Raw genomic sequence first — 14083 nt, forward strand, 5'->3', positions numbered from 1 at the left:
TCCATGAGGACAGTACATCACTATTATTGTGTTTGGTTCCATGAGGACAGTACATCCCTATTATTGTGTCTGGTTCCATGAGGACAGTACATCACTATTATTGTGTCTGGTTCCATGAGGATAGTACATCACTATTATTGTGTCTGGTTCCATGAGGACAGTACATCACTATTATTGTGTCTGGTTCCATGAGGACAGTAACGTCACTATTATTGTGTCTGGTTCCATGAGGACAGTACATCACTATTATTGTGTCTGGTTCCATGAGGACAGTACAGTACATCACTATTATTGTGTCTAGTTCAATGAGGACAGTACAGTACATCACTATTATTGTGTTTGGTTCCATGAGGACAGTACATCACTATTATTGTGTCTGGTTCCATGAGGACAGTACAGTACATCACTATTATTGTGTCTGGTTCCATGAGGACAGTACAGTACATCACTATTATTGTGTCTGGTTCCATGAGGACAGTACATCACTATTATTGTGTCTGGTTCCATGAGGACAGTACATCACTATTATTGTGTTTGGTTCCATGAGGACAGTACATCCCTATATTGTGTCTGGTTCCCATGAGGACAGTACATCACTATTATTGTGTCTGGTTCCATGAGGACAGTACATCACTATTATTGTGTCTGGTTCCATGAGGACAGTACATCACTATTATTGTGGCTGCTTCCATGAGGACAGTACAGTACATCACTATTATTGTGTTTGGTTCCATGAGGACAGTACATCAATATTATTGTGTCTGGTTTCCATGAGGACAGTACAGTACATCACTATTATTGTGTCTGGTTCCATGAGGACAGTACAGTACATCACTATTATTGTGTCTGGTTCCATGAGGACAGTACAGTACATCACTATTATTGTGTCTGGTTCCATGAGGACAGTACATCACCATATTGTGTCTGGTCTCCATGAGGACAGTACATCACTATTATTGTGTTTGGTTCCATGAGGACAGTACATCCCTATTATTGTGTCTGGTTCCATGAGGACAGTACATCACTATTATTGTGTCTGGTTCCATGAGGACAGTACATCACTATTATTGTGTCTGGTTTCATGAGGACAGTACATCACTATTATTGTGTCTGGTTCCATGAGGACAGTACGTCACTATTATTGTGGCTGCTTCCATGAGGACAGTACATCACTATTATTGTGTTTGGTTCCATGAGGACAGTACAGTACATCACTATTATTGTGTTTGGTTCCATGAGGACAGTACATCACTATTATTGTGGCTGCTTCCATGAGGACAGTACAGTATATCACTATTATTGTGTCTGGTTCCATGAGGACAGTACATCACTATTATTGTGTCTGGTTCCATGAGGACAGTACAGTACATCACTATTATTGTGTTTGGTTCCATGAGGACAGTACATCACTATTATTGTGTCTGGTTCCATGAGGACAGTACATCACTATTATTGTATCTGGTTCCATGAGGACAGTACATCACTATTATTGTGGCTGCTTCCATGAGGACAGTACATCACTATTATTGTGTCTGGTTCCATGAGGACAGTACATCACTATTATTGTGGCTGCTTCCATGAGACAGTACATCACTATTATTGTGTCCGGTTCCATGAGGACAGTACATCACTATTATTGTGTCTGGTTCCATGAGGACAGTACATCACTATTATTGTGTTTGGTTCCATGAGGACAGTACATCACTATTATTGTGTCTGGTTCCATGAGGACAGTACATCACTATTATTGTGTCTGGTTTCCATGAGGACAGTACATCACTATTATTGTGTTTGGTTCCATGAGGACAGTACATCACTATTATTGTGTTTGGTTCCATGAGGACAGTACATCACTATTATTGTGTCTGGTTCCACGAGGACAGTACATCACTATTATTGTGTCTGGTTCCATGAGGACAGTACAGTACATAACTATTATTGTGTTTGGTTCCATGAGGACAGTACATCACTATTATTGTGTTTGGTTCCATGAGGACAGTACATCCCTATTATTGTGTCTGGTTCCATGAGGACAGTACATCCCTATTATTGTGTCTGGTTCCATGAGGACAGTACATCACTATTATTGTGTTTGGTTCCATGAGGACAGTACATCACTATTATTGTGTCTGGTTCCATGAGGACAGTACATCACTATTATTGTGTTTGGTTCCATGAGGACAGTACATCCCTATTATTGTGTCTGGTTCCATGAGGACAGTACGGTACATCACTATTATTGTGTTTGGTTCCATGAGGACAGTACATCCCTATTATTGTGTCTGGTTCCATGAGGACAGTACATCACTATTATTGTGTCTGGTTCCATGAGGACAGTACATCACTATTATTGTGTCTGGTTCCATGAGGGACAGTACATCACTATTATTGTGTCTGGTTCCATGAGGACAGTACAGTACATCACTATTATCGTGTCTAGTTCCATGAGTACAGTACATCACTATTATTGTGTTTGGTTCCATGAGGACAGTACATCCCTATTATTGTGTCTGGTTCCATGAGGAGAGTACATCACTATTATTGTGTCTGGTTCCATGAGGACAGTACATCACTATTATTGTGTTTGGTTCCATGAGGACAGTACAGTACATCACTATTATTGTGTCTAGTTCCATGAGGAAAGTACAGTACATCACTATTATTGTGTCTGGTTCCATGAGGACAGTACAGTACATCACTATTATTGTGTCTGGTTCCATGAGGACAGTACATCACTATTATTGTGTCTGGTTCCATGAGGACAGTACATCAATATTATTGGTTCCATGAGGACTGTACATCACTATTATTGTGTTTGGTTCCATGAGGACAGTACATCACTATTATTGTGTCTGGTTCCATGAGGACAGTACATCACACTATTGTGTCTGGTTCCATGAGGACAGTACAGTACATCACTATTATTGTGTCTGGTTCCATGAGGACAGTACAGTACATCACTATTATTGTGTTTGGTTCCATGAGGATAGTACATCACTATTATTGTGTCTGGTTCCATGAGGACAGTACATCACTATTATTGTGTCTGGTTCCATGAGGACAGTACATCACTATTATTGTGTCTGGTTCCACGAGGACAGTACATCACTATTATTGTGTCTGGTTCCATGAGGACAGTACAGTACATCACTATTATTGTGTCTGGTTCCATGAGGACAGTACAGTACATCACTATTATTGTGTCTGGTTCCATGAGGACAGTACACTACATCGCTCTCTCTCTCCCACTACTCTCTCCTCTTCCATCCTATCATCTCTTCCCTCTGCTCAATCCTTCTCCCTCCAATCTCCTGATTCTGCCTCCTCAACCCTCATCTCCTCCCTTTCTGCATCCTTTGACTCTCTGTGTCCCCTATCCTCCCGGCCGGCTCGGTCCTCCCCTCCAGCTCCGTGGCTTGATGACTCATTGCGAGCTCACAGAACAGAGCTCCGGGCAGCTGAGCGGAAATGGAAGAAAACTAGACTCCTGCCTGGACCTGGCATCTTTTCACTCCCTCCTCTCTACATTCTCTTCATCTGTTTCTGCTGCAAGGCCACTTTCTACCACTCTAAATTCCAAGCATCTACCTCTAACCCTAGGAAGCTCTTTGCCACATTCTCTCCCTGCTGAATCCCCCCTCCCTCTCTGTGGATGACTTCGCCAACCACTTTGAAAAGAAGGTTGACGACATCCGATCCTCGTTTGTTAAGTCTAATGACACTGATGGTCCTGCTCACACTGCCCTACCCTATGCTTTGACTTATTTCTCCCCTCTCTCCAGATAAAATCTCGCGACTTGTGACTGCAGGCCGCCCAACAACCTGCCCGCTTGACCCCATCCCCTCCTCTCTTCTCCAGACCATCTCCGGTGACCTTCTCCCCTACCTCACCTCGCTGATCAACTCATCCTTGACCGCTGGCTATGTCCCTTCCGTCTTCAAGAGAGCGAGAGTTGCACCCCTTCTCAAAAAACCAACACTTGATCCCTCTGATGTCAACAACTACAGACCAGTATCCCTTCTTTCTTTTCTTTCCAAAACTATTGAGCGTGCTGTCTTTAGCCAACTCTCTTGCTATCTCTCTCAGAATGACCTTCTTGACCCAAACCAGTCAGGTTTCAGGACTGGTCATTCAACTGAGACTGCTCTTCTCTGTGTCACTGGAGGCTCTCCGCACTGCTAAAGCTAACTCTCTCTCCTCTGCTCTTGTCCTTCTAGACCTGTCTGCTGCCTTTGATACTGTGAACCATCAGATCCTTCTCCACCCTCTCCGAGCTGGGCATCTCGGCGCGGCTCACTCTTGGATTGCGTCCCTACCTGACCGGTCGCTCCTACCAAGTGGCGTGGCGAGAGCTGTCTCCGCACCACGTGCTCTCACCACTGGTGTCCCCAGGGCTCAGTTCTAGGCCCTCTCCTATTCTCGCTATACACCAAGTCACTTGGCTCTGTCATATCCTCACATGGCCTGTCCTATCATTGCTACGCTGACGATACACAACTAATCTTCTCCCTTTCCCCCTTCTGATAACCAGGGTGGCTTAATCGCATCTCTGCATGTCTGGCAGACATATCAGTATGGAGGACGGATCACCACCTCAAGCTGAACCTTGGCAAAAGACGGAGCTGCTCTTCCTCCCGGGGAAGGACTGCCCGTTCCATGATCTCGCCATCACGGTTGACAACTCCGTTGTGTCCTCCTCCCAGAGTGCGAAGAGCCTTGGCGTGACCCTGGACAACACCCTGTCGTTCTCCGCTAACATCAAGGCGGTGACCCGATCTTGCAGGTTCATGCTCTACAACATTCGGAGAGTACGACCCTGCCTTACACAGGAAGCGGCACAGGTCCTAATCCAGGCACTTGTCATCTCCCGTCTGGATTACTGCAACTCGCTGTTGGCTGGGCTCCCTGCCTGTGCCATTAAACCCCTACAACTCATCCAGAATGCCGCTGCCCGTCTGGTGTTCAACTTCTTCCCAAGTTCTCTCACGTCACCCCGCTCCCTCCGAGCACACTCCACTGGCTTCCAGTTGAAGCTCGTATCTGTTACAAGACCATGGTGCTTGCCTATGGAGCTGTGAGGGGAAACGGCACCTCCGTACCTTCAGGCTCTGATCAGTCCCTACACCCAAACGAGGGCATTGCGTTCATCCACCTCTGGCCTGCTGGCTCCCCTTCCTCTGCGGAAGCATAGTTCCCGCTCAGCCCAGTCAAAACTGTTCGCTGCTCTGGCACCCCAATGGTGGAACAAGCTCCCTCACGACGCCAGGACAGCGGAGTCACTCACCACCTTCCGGAGACATTTGAAACCCCACCTCTTTAAGGAATACCTGGGATAGGATAAAGTAATCCTTCTACCCCCCCCTAAAAAAATAATAATTGTAAAGTGGTTATCCCACTGGCTATAGGGTGAATGCTACCAATTTGTAAGTCGCTCTGGATAAGAGCGTCTACTAAATGAGCGTAAATGTAAAATGTAAATGACAGTACATCACTATTATTGTGTCTGGTTCCATGAGGACAGTACATCACTATTATTGTGTCTGGTTCCATGAGGACAGTACAGTACATCACTATTATTGTGTGTGGTCTCCATGAGGACAGTACATCACTATTATTGTGTCTGGTTCCATGAGGACAGTACAGTGAACCCAAAAACAGCTGGTCCCTGGTGTCAGGACTAATGACACTAATGCAGTCCCTGCCTGCCTGCTGAACCATCTACTAATGCAAATGATCTTCAGCAAACAACAACAAATCATCACAGACATGAAATCAGTGGTTTGGGGCTTTTAAAACATGCTGCACCATCTGGCCGTCTGTTTCTTTTTAGCAGAACTTTCTTCTTCCTTTGAGCTATAATCAATTGTATTCAAGCACCGCACAGCAAGCCATTACCTGTGAACTCTAGTCATTACAACAGCCTAATTCATTCCATTTCAAAAGGAGTCTTTGCTCAAATTGTTGTTATATTGTGAGTAAAGTACAATGGTAAACAAAAGCCTACATTTCATTTGAGCCTATTTGCATGTGTAAATGTGTATGCAAATGTGTTTGTTTGCATGCGTGTTTGTTTGTGTGTGTGTCACTGTCTGTGTGTCCAAATAGAGACTACAGCCCTGACAGCCAGGATGTGTCCCCAAATAGAGACTACAGCCCTACCAGCCAGGGTGTGTCCCCAAATAGAGGCTACAGCCCTACCAGCCAGGGTGTGTCCCCAAATAGAGGCTGCTGCCCTACCAGCCAGGATGTGTCCAAATAGAGACTACAGCCCTACCAGCCAGGGTGTGTCCCCAAATAGAGGGCTAGCCCTACCAGCTCAGGGTGTGTCCCCAAATAGAGTCTACAGCCCTGACAGCCAGGATGTGTGTCCAAATAGAGCTGCTACAGCCCTGACAGCCAGGATGTGTGTCCCAACAGAGGCTACAGCCCTACCAGCCAGGGGGTGTGTCCCCAAATAGAGTCTACAGCCCTGACAGCCAAGTGTGTCCCCAAATAGAGGCTACAGCCCTACCAGCCAGGATGTGTCCAGAATAGAGACTACAGGCCCTACCAGCCAGGGTGTGTCCCCAAATAGAGTCTACAGCCCTGACAGCCAGGATGTGTCCCCAAATATAGTCTACAGCCCTGACAGCCAGGATGTGCCCCCAAATAGAGTCTACAGCCCTGCCAGCCAGGATGTGTCCCCAATAGAGGCTACAGCCCTACCAGCCAGGATGTGTCCCCAAATAGAGGCTACAGCCTGACACAGCCAGGATGTATCCCCAAACAGAGGCTACAGCCCTACCAGCCAGGATGTGTCCCCAAATAGAGGCTACAGCCCTGACAGCCAGGATGTGTCCCCAAATAGAGGCTACAGCCCTGACAGCCAGGATGTGTCCCCAAATAGAGGCTACAGCCCTACCAGCCAGGCAGGTGTGTCCCCAAATAGAGTCTACAGCCCTGACAGCCAGGATGTGTCCCCAAATAGAAGGCTACAGCCCTACCAGCCAGGTGTGTCCCCAAATAGAGACTACAGCCCTACCAGACAGGGTGTGTCCCCAAATAGAGGCTACAGCCCCGCTACCAGCCAGGGGTGTGTCCCCTGAATGAGTATACAGCCCTGAAAGCCAGGACTTTTACCCTAACTTTTGACTGGTACTGGCATATGTGGACAGTAGATGGTCATCTACATGGGGTTCCCAGTCACAGTGGCAGTCAGTATGATCCTCAGGGAGCGGTCCTGGTTGTTCAGGACACAGTCAGTTTCTCTCTGTCTAATTAGCAGCCCTGCTGGAGTTCCACTAGTTAATAATGCAGGATGACAGAATGAAAGTCTCTAGGGTAGGCGAGACACAGAGGAAGGCTACGCTCTCTCTCTGGCAAGCTGTACTGTACTTGGTTGTTAGCAGGACTAGCAGAATGAATGAGAGCCAAACAAGGAGAATTACATGGCTATTTCATTTAACAAAATCCAGGACACTATCAAATGAAAACAGCTTGACAGTCAATGGCTTATACACACCTAGTGCAAATTTTAGTGTGTGTGTGTGTGTGTGTGTGTGAGCATGTGTGTGTATGTTGTTTGTGTGTGTACTGCAGTGTGCTCTAGGAAGCGGAAGGATCCCAGGCGTCGTCCCTCTGGGCACCAGACAGAAGGTAGAGTTGTGAAGCATCTCTCTGTAATCATGTCTGAAGACAGAGAACGAGACGGATAGGTTACACATTAATATTACATGGCATTTAGCAGACACGTATGCAAAGTCACTTACAACAGTGAGTGCATACATTGGCCCCAGCAGGAATTGAAACCAAGACTTTGGCGTTGATTAACACCATGCTCTTCCAAACTGAGCCACAAAGGACCAGAGGAATGGAGGAACAGAGAGACGTTGACAGGGTTCGAGGCTGGGGAGATCTCCTAGCATCCAGGGTTGGACAGGGGAGGGCTACATGTCTCTATATGGGTTAGCTTTGAGCCATGACATGACAAGAGCTGATTACATAGTGAATGACCCAGTGGAGACTAAGAAGGCGTCAGCAGCTTTCAGTTGGGCTGGCGCCTAGCAGAACTCTCCGCTAGCTGAACCCAACCAGTGGGGCTCCCATACTCCCTTAAAAGAACTGGCGATAGTACTGTTTGTCCATTTTGAGATGCCGTAGCCAGTAGACACTTCCTCAAAATAGTCGAATTAATCTAACATAACATCAAAAAATTAATTACATTTATAGATTTTTTTTGACGAGAGATCTTAGTCACGCAATTTTACATCTAAAGATGTTTGGTAGTATATTCTCAATGAAAAAAATGTGCGTGAAAACGAGTATATCTCTCGTTGAATAAACAAAGATTTTATTGAAGAATCCTACAGTTGACCAATCACAGACAAAGGGGCGTAGACTTCGACTCCCCAAACCCATTCGGCTGGCCTCGAGAAAATGTTAGCCTGAACAGCGGAAAAACAAACCCTCCATCCCTCCAACCCTCCAACCTTCCAACCCTCCAACCTTCCAACTCTCCATCCCTCCAACCCCTCCATCCCTCCAACCCTCCCATCCCTCCAACCTTCCAACCCTCCAACTCTCCATCCCTCAAAACCTCCATCCTCCCATACCTCCAACTCTCCAACCCTCCATCCCTCCAACCTTCCAACCTCCAACCTTCCAACTCTCCATCCCTCCAACCCTCCATCCCTCCAACCCTCCATCCTCCAACCTTCCAACCCTCCAACTCTCCATCCTCAACCTCCATCCTCCAACCCTCCATCCCTCCAACCCCTCCAACCCTCCAATCTACAGGTCAGTCAGCACTTGGATTAGCGCGTGTCGTGTGCCGAGTGTGTGTTGTGTGAGTGTGAGCCCGGGGGCAGGTCTGCTATGAAGAGCCTAATCAGCAGCCCTGTGTCGTGAATTTATCTAGCTCAGTCCAGGGTTCTACCTGAATCCCTCTATCCACCCTGGATCACTGAGCAGCCTGAATCCAACCTCTATCCACCCCGGATCACTGAGCAGCCTGAATCCACCCTCTATACACCCTAGATCACTGAGCAGCCTGAATCACTGAGCAGCCTGAATCCACCCTCTATACCCTGGATCACTAGAGCAGTCTGAATCCACCCTCTATCCACCCTGGATCACTGAGCAGCCTGAATCCACCTGGATCACTGAGCAGCCTGAATCCACCCTCAATACACCCTGGATCACTGAGCAGCCTGAATCCACCCTCTATACACCCGGATCAGTGAGCAGCCTGAATTCACCCTCTATTGTGGGTTCGATTCCCACGAGAGCCAGTATGTAAATAATAAATAATGTATGCATCTCACTAACTGTAAGTCGCTCTGGATAAGAGCGTCTGCTAAATGACTAAAATGTAAATGTATACACCCCGGATCACTGAGCAGCCTGAATCCACCCTCTATACACCCTGGATCAGTGAGCAGCCTGAATCCACCCTCTATACACCCCGGATCACTGAGCAGCCTGAATCCACCCTCTATTACACCCTGGATCAGTGAGCAGCCTGAATCCACCTCTATACACCCCGGATCACTGAGCAGCCTGAATCCACCCTCTATCCACCCTGGATCACTGAGCAGCCAAGAGGGTTATCACCACCATCTCACACACACAGGAACACACATACCCCATCATCCCCAAAATAAATGATTATTTCTTATGCTGCCTTGCCGTCTCCACCCAAAACATTCAGGTATAAGGATTAGCCATTCTGTTTGAGAAGCTACACATCTACATTTTCAGATGTTGTAGATTGTATTGAAACTGCAAGACTTGGGGTGTCTGAGAAGGAGAGAGGAGGACATTCCACAGCTCTGACACATGACTCATGGCTGGTTGACTGAACATGACCTGTGGTTTACAGTGCACTGTCATCAAATCTGATACCAACAGGCTCAGAGACAGTTTCATCTACAAGCCAGTAGGACTGCTGAACACTTCAACTGGACTGACCACCTGCTCTGACTCTCCACACCTTAGCACACATCAGTCTCTTGCATTCACTCCACATTACTGGCCTGTTTGACAGAGTGAAAAGAAGGAAGCTCAGTGTTAAATAATCCACTCCAAATCATCCATTCTGTCTATCAACAAGGCTATAACTAGTACTGCAAGACAACAAGGCAAAGATGTGTAACTTTTTGGCTAAATTAAAAACTACAGGTTTGGGTCAACTAATGTAATACAACACAGAGTGAAACCCTATTATTGTCAAGTAATGTGGTGGCAGCATCATGTTATGGGTATGCTTGGCACCGGCAGGAACTGGGGAGTTTGTCTGGATTAAAATAAATATGAAAGGAGCAAAGCCCAGGTAAAATGTGAAAGCCTCAAACAGTGTTGTACTTGACATTCATTCCACAATCTGTCATGGAGTGGACATCAAACACTACTCAGCTAACAGAAGAGTGGTAACACTGAAGAGTGAAAAGAACATTGCATCGTCATTCCAATATTACAGATCAGTATATACTGAAGTAACTCCAGGTTAAATCTCTTTGTGGGTAAACAGAAAGAGCAAAACGCCCACCTGGGATTGGAAGGTAAAGGAGTAGAATTTAAAATACATTTGCTAAAGCAAATCTTACATATAAAGCCCCAACTAGTCTATCTCCACCTCAAGAGTTCAGAGAGTAATTCATTTTTGATTGACTTGTGTTTCTAAACTCTATAAAACCTCTCTGGAGAGTAAGAAAGGTATTGGATGAGTGATGCAGAATCACTTGGGTGAATTAAACACAGGCCAACTCCCAGCAGCAGCAGACAACTCACCTCAGAAGATATTTTCTGTCAGAGATGTAGAAGACACACACTAACAGAACAACCAATGTCACCTACAGTTCAGATGCTCCTGGCAACAATTACAGAGCGAAGCTCATTTCCCAACACTGTGGGAGAGGACGGGGTGGAGGTGACTGCAGTCAATACAAAGATCAACTGGTCGCATAGCAACGTACAAGAGTGCTTGTGAGACTTCATGTGTCCAACTGCTGAAGGCAACTACTTTCACAAGTCATTTGATGTATGGAAGTCGAGGATAGAGACTATTACAGACAGTAGACAGAGAAGAGTATAGTTAGACAGTAGACAGAGAAGAGTCTATATAGACAGTAGACAGAGAAGAGTCTATTAGACAGTAGACAGAGAAGAAAGTCATTAGACAGTAGATAGAGAAGAGTCATTAGACAGTGGACAGAGAAGAGTCTATAGACAGCAGACAGAGAAAGGAGCTCTATTAGGGACAGTAGATAGAGAAGAGTCTATTAGACAGTAGACAAGAGAATAGTCTATTAGACAGTAGACAGAGAAGGGTTCATTAGACAGTAGATAGAGAAGAGTCAACCCAGACAGTGGACAGAGAAGAGTCTATTAGACAGTGCAGAGAAGAGTCTATTAGACAGTAGATAGAGAAGAGTCTATTAGACAGTAGACAGAGAAGAGTCTATTAGACAGTAGATAGAGAAGAGTCTATTAGACAGTAAAGATAGAGAAAGAGTCATTACAGAGAGAGAAGAGCTCTATTAGACAGTAGACAGAGGAAGAGTCTATTAGACCCAGTAGATACAGAGGAGAGTCTATTAGACAGTAGACAGAGAAGAGTCTGATTAGACAGCAGAGAGGAGAAGAGTCTATTAGACAGAGAGAGAAGACTATTAGACAGTAGATAGAGAAGAGTCTATTAGACAGCAGACAGAGAAGAGTCTATTAGACAGCAGCAGAGAAGAGTCATTAGGCTGGCAGACAGAGAAGAGTCTATTAGACAGCACAAGACAGAGAAGAGTCTATTGTGACAGCAGACAGAGAAGTCGTGACAGACAGAGAGAAGAGATATAATAGTAGACAGGTTATTAGACAGAAGAGAAGAGTCTATTAGACAGCAGACGGAGAAGAGTCTATTAGACAGTAGATAGAGAAGAGTCTATTAGACAGTAGCAGAGAAAGTATTAGACAGTAGACACAGAGAAGAGTCTATTAGACGGTAGACAGAGAAAAGAGTCATTAGACGGCAGACAGAGAAGAGTCTATTTAAGAACTAGACAGAGAAGAGTCTATTAGACTAGCAGAATCTATAGAGAGTCATTAGACAGCAGACAGAAGAAGAGCTCTATTAGACAGCAGACAGAGAAGAGTCTATTAGACGAGAGAGAAGAGTCTGCAGACAGACAGAGAAGAGTCTATTAGGAACAGAAAGAGTCTAGCAGCAGACAGAGAAGATGTCTATTAGACAGCAGCAGGAGAAGAGTCCGGTTAGACAGAATGAGAAGAGTCTACATAGACAGTAGACAGAGAAGAGTCTATTAGACAGTACAGAGAAGAGTCATTAGACAGTGGACAGAGAAGAATCTATTAGACAGTGGACCAGAGAAGAGTCTATTAGACAGCAGACAGAGAAGAGTCTATTAGACAGTAGACAGGAGGTGAAGGCTATTGAAGTAGACAGAGAAGAGTCTATTAGACAGTAGACAGAGAAGAGTCTATTAGACAGTGGACGAGAGAAGAGTCTATTAGACAGTAGACAGAGAAGAGTCTATTAGACAGTAGACAGAGAAGAGCCTATTAGACAGTAGACAGAGGAAGAGTCTATTAGACAGTAGACAGAGAAGAGTCATTAGACAGTAGACAGAGAAGAGTCTATTAGGCAGTAGACAGAGAAGAGCCTAACAGAACAGTAGACAGAGAAGAGTACTATTAGACAGCAGACAGAGAAGAAAGTCCTATTCTAGACAGAAGAGTCTTCAATCACACAAGATGACAACATCTCTGATTTGGTTTATTCTCCATCTGAGTGTGCCTGCTCTGTAATCTCTTCATAGCTGCTTTAGTAATCCCAATCTACTGAGTGAAGAGACATTCATTCATGTGGATAGAGAGTTGGACTGTCACACTTATCCTGGCCCCATTAATGTCTTCCTTTGCACATTGTACCATGCTTGATTTGAGGACAGTAAAGAAGACAAGGTTTGACTTAGAATAGATGCTGCAATGAGATCCTTCAAAGCAACGCAGATGTCCTTGAGTGATTCTAGCTGTAGACAATCCAGTCTAACTCTCGGTGGGACCAGCACAGAAGTTGAGGTAGAGAGTCCTAGTATCTACAGTAAAAGGATCCGACAGGAGAGAGACTTTACTGGTTCACCCTGGGTAATTTCTCCTCTATAGGCTGAGTCCACAGAAGAGACACATTACCAGTCAAAAGTTTGGACACACCTACTAATTCAAGGGTTTTCTTAATGTTTTACTATTTTCTATATTGTAGAATAAAAGTGAAGATAAAACTATGAAATAAACATATATGGAATCATTTAGATAAACCAAAAAAAGTTGAACAAACGAATTCTTGAAGAATCTTCAAAGTAGCCCCTTGCCTTGATGACAGCTTTGCACACTCTTGGTATTCTTTCAACCAGCTTCCGTTGAGGTAGTCCCCACACTGGAATGGACTTCCAATTAACAGGGTCTTCCAAAGAAGTTAATTTGTGGAATTATTTCCTTCTTAATGCTTTTGAACCATTCAGTTGTGTTGTGACAAGGTATGGGTGAAGGGTATAGAAGAAGCCTATTTGGTAAAAAGACCAAGTCCATATTAGCAAAGAACATCTCGAAATAAGAAGAGAAACGACAGTCCCATCATTACTTTAAGACATGAAGGTCAGTCAATACGGAAAATGTCAAGAACTTTGCAAAGTTTCTTTAAGTGCAGTGCAAAAAACCACAAGCAACAGTGAGTAAACTGTGCTCGTATCAGGACCGCTATAGGAAAAGAAGACTAGAGTTACCTCTGCTGCACAGGATAAGTTCATTAGAGAGTACAGCCTCAGATATCTGGCAATTAAACTGCAACCTCCGATTGCAGCCCAAATAAATGCTTCAAGTAACAGACATCTCAACATCAACTGTTCAGGAGACTGCATGATTCAGGCCTTCATGGTCTAATTGCCGCAAAGAAACCGCTACTAAAGGACACCAATAAGAAGAGAGAGACTTGCTTGAAGGCCAAGAAACCGAGCAATGAATATTAGACCGGTGGAAATCTGTCCTTTGGTCTGAGTCCAAATGTGAGAATTTTGGTTCCAACCGCCGTGTCTT

Source organism: Coregonus clupeaformis, chromosome 17 (assembly GCF_020615455.1).
Source record: "Coregonus clupeaformis isolate EN_2021a chromosome 17, ASM2061545v1, whole genome shotgun sequence".
NCBI lineage: Eukaryota > Metazoa > Chordata > Actinopteri > Salmoniformes > Salmonidae > Coregonus > Coregonus clupeaformis.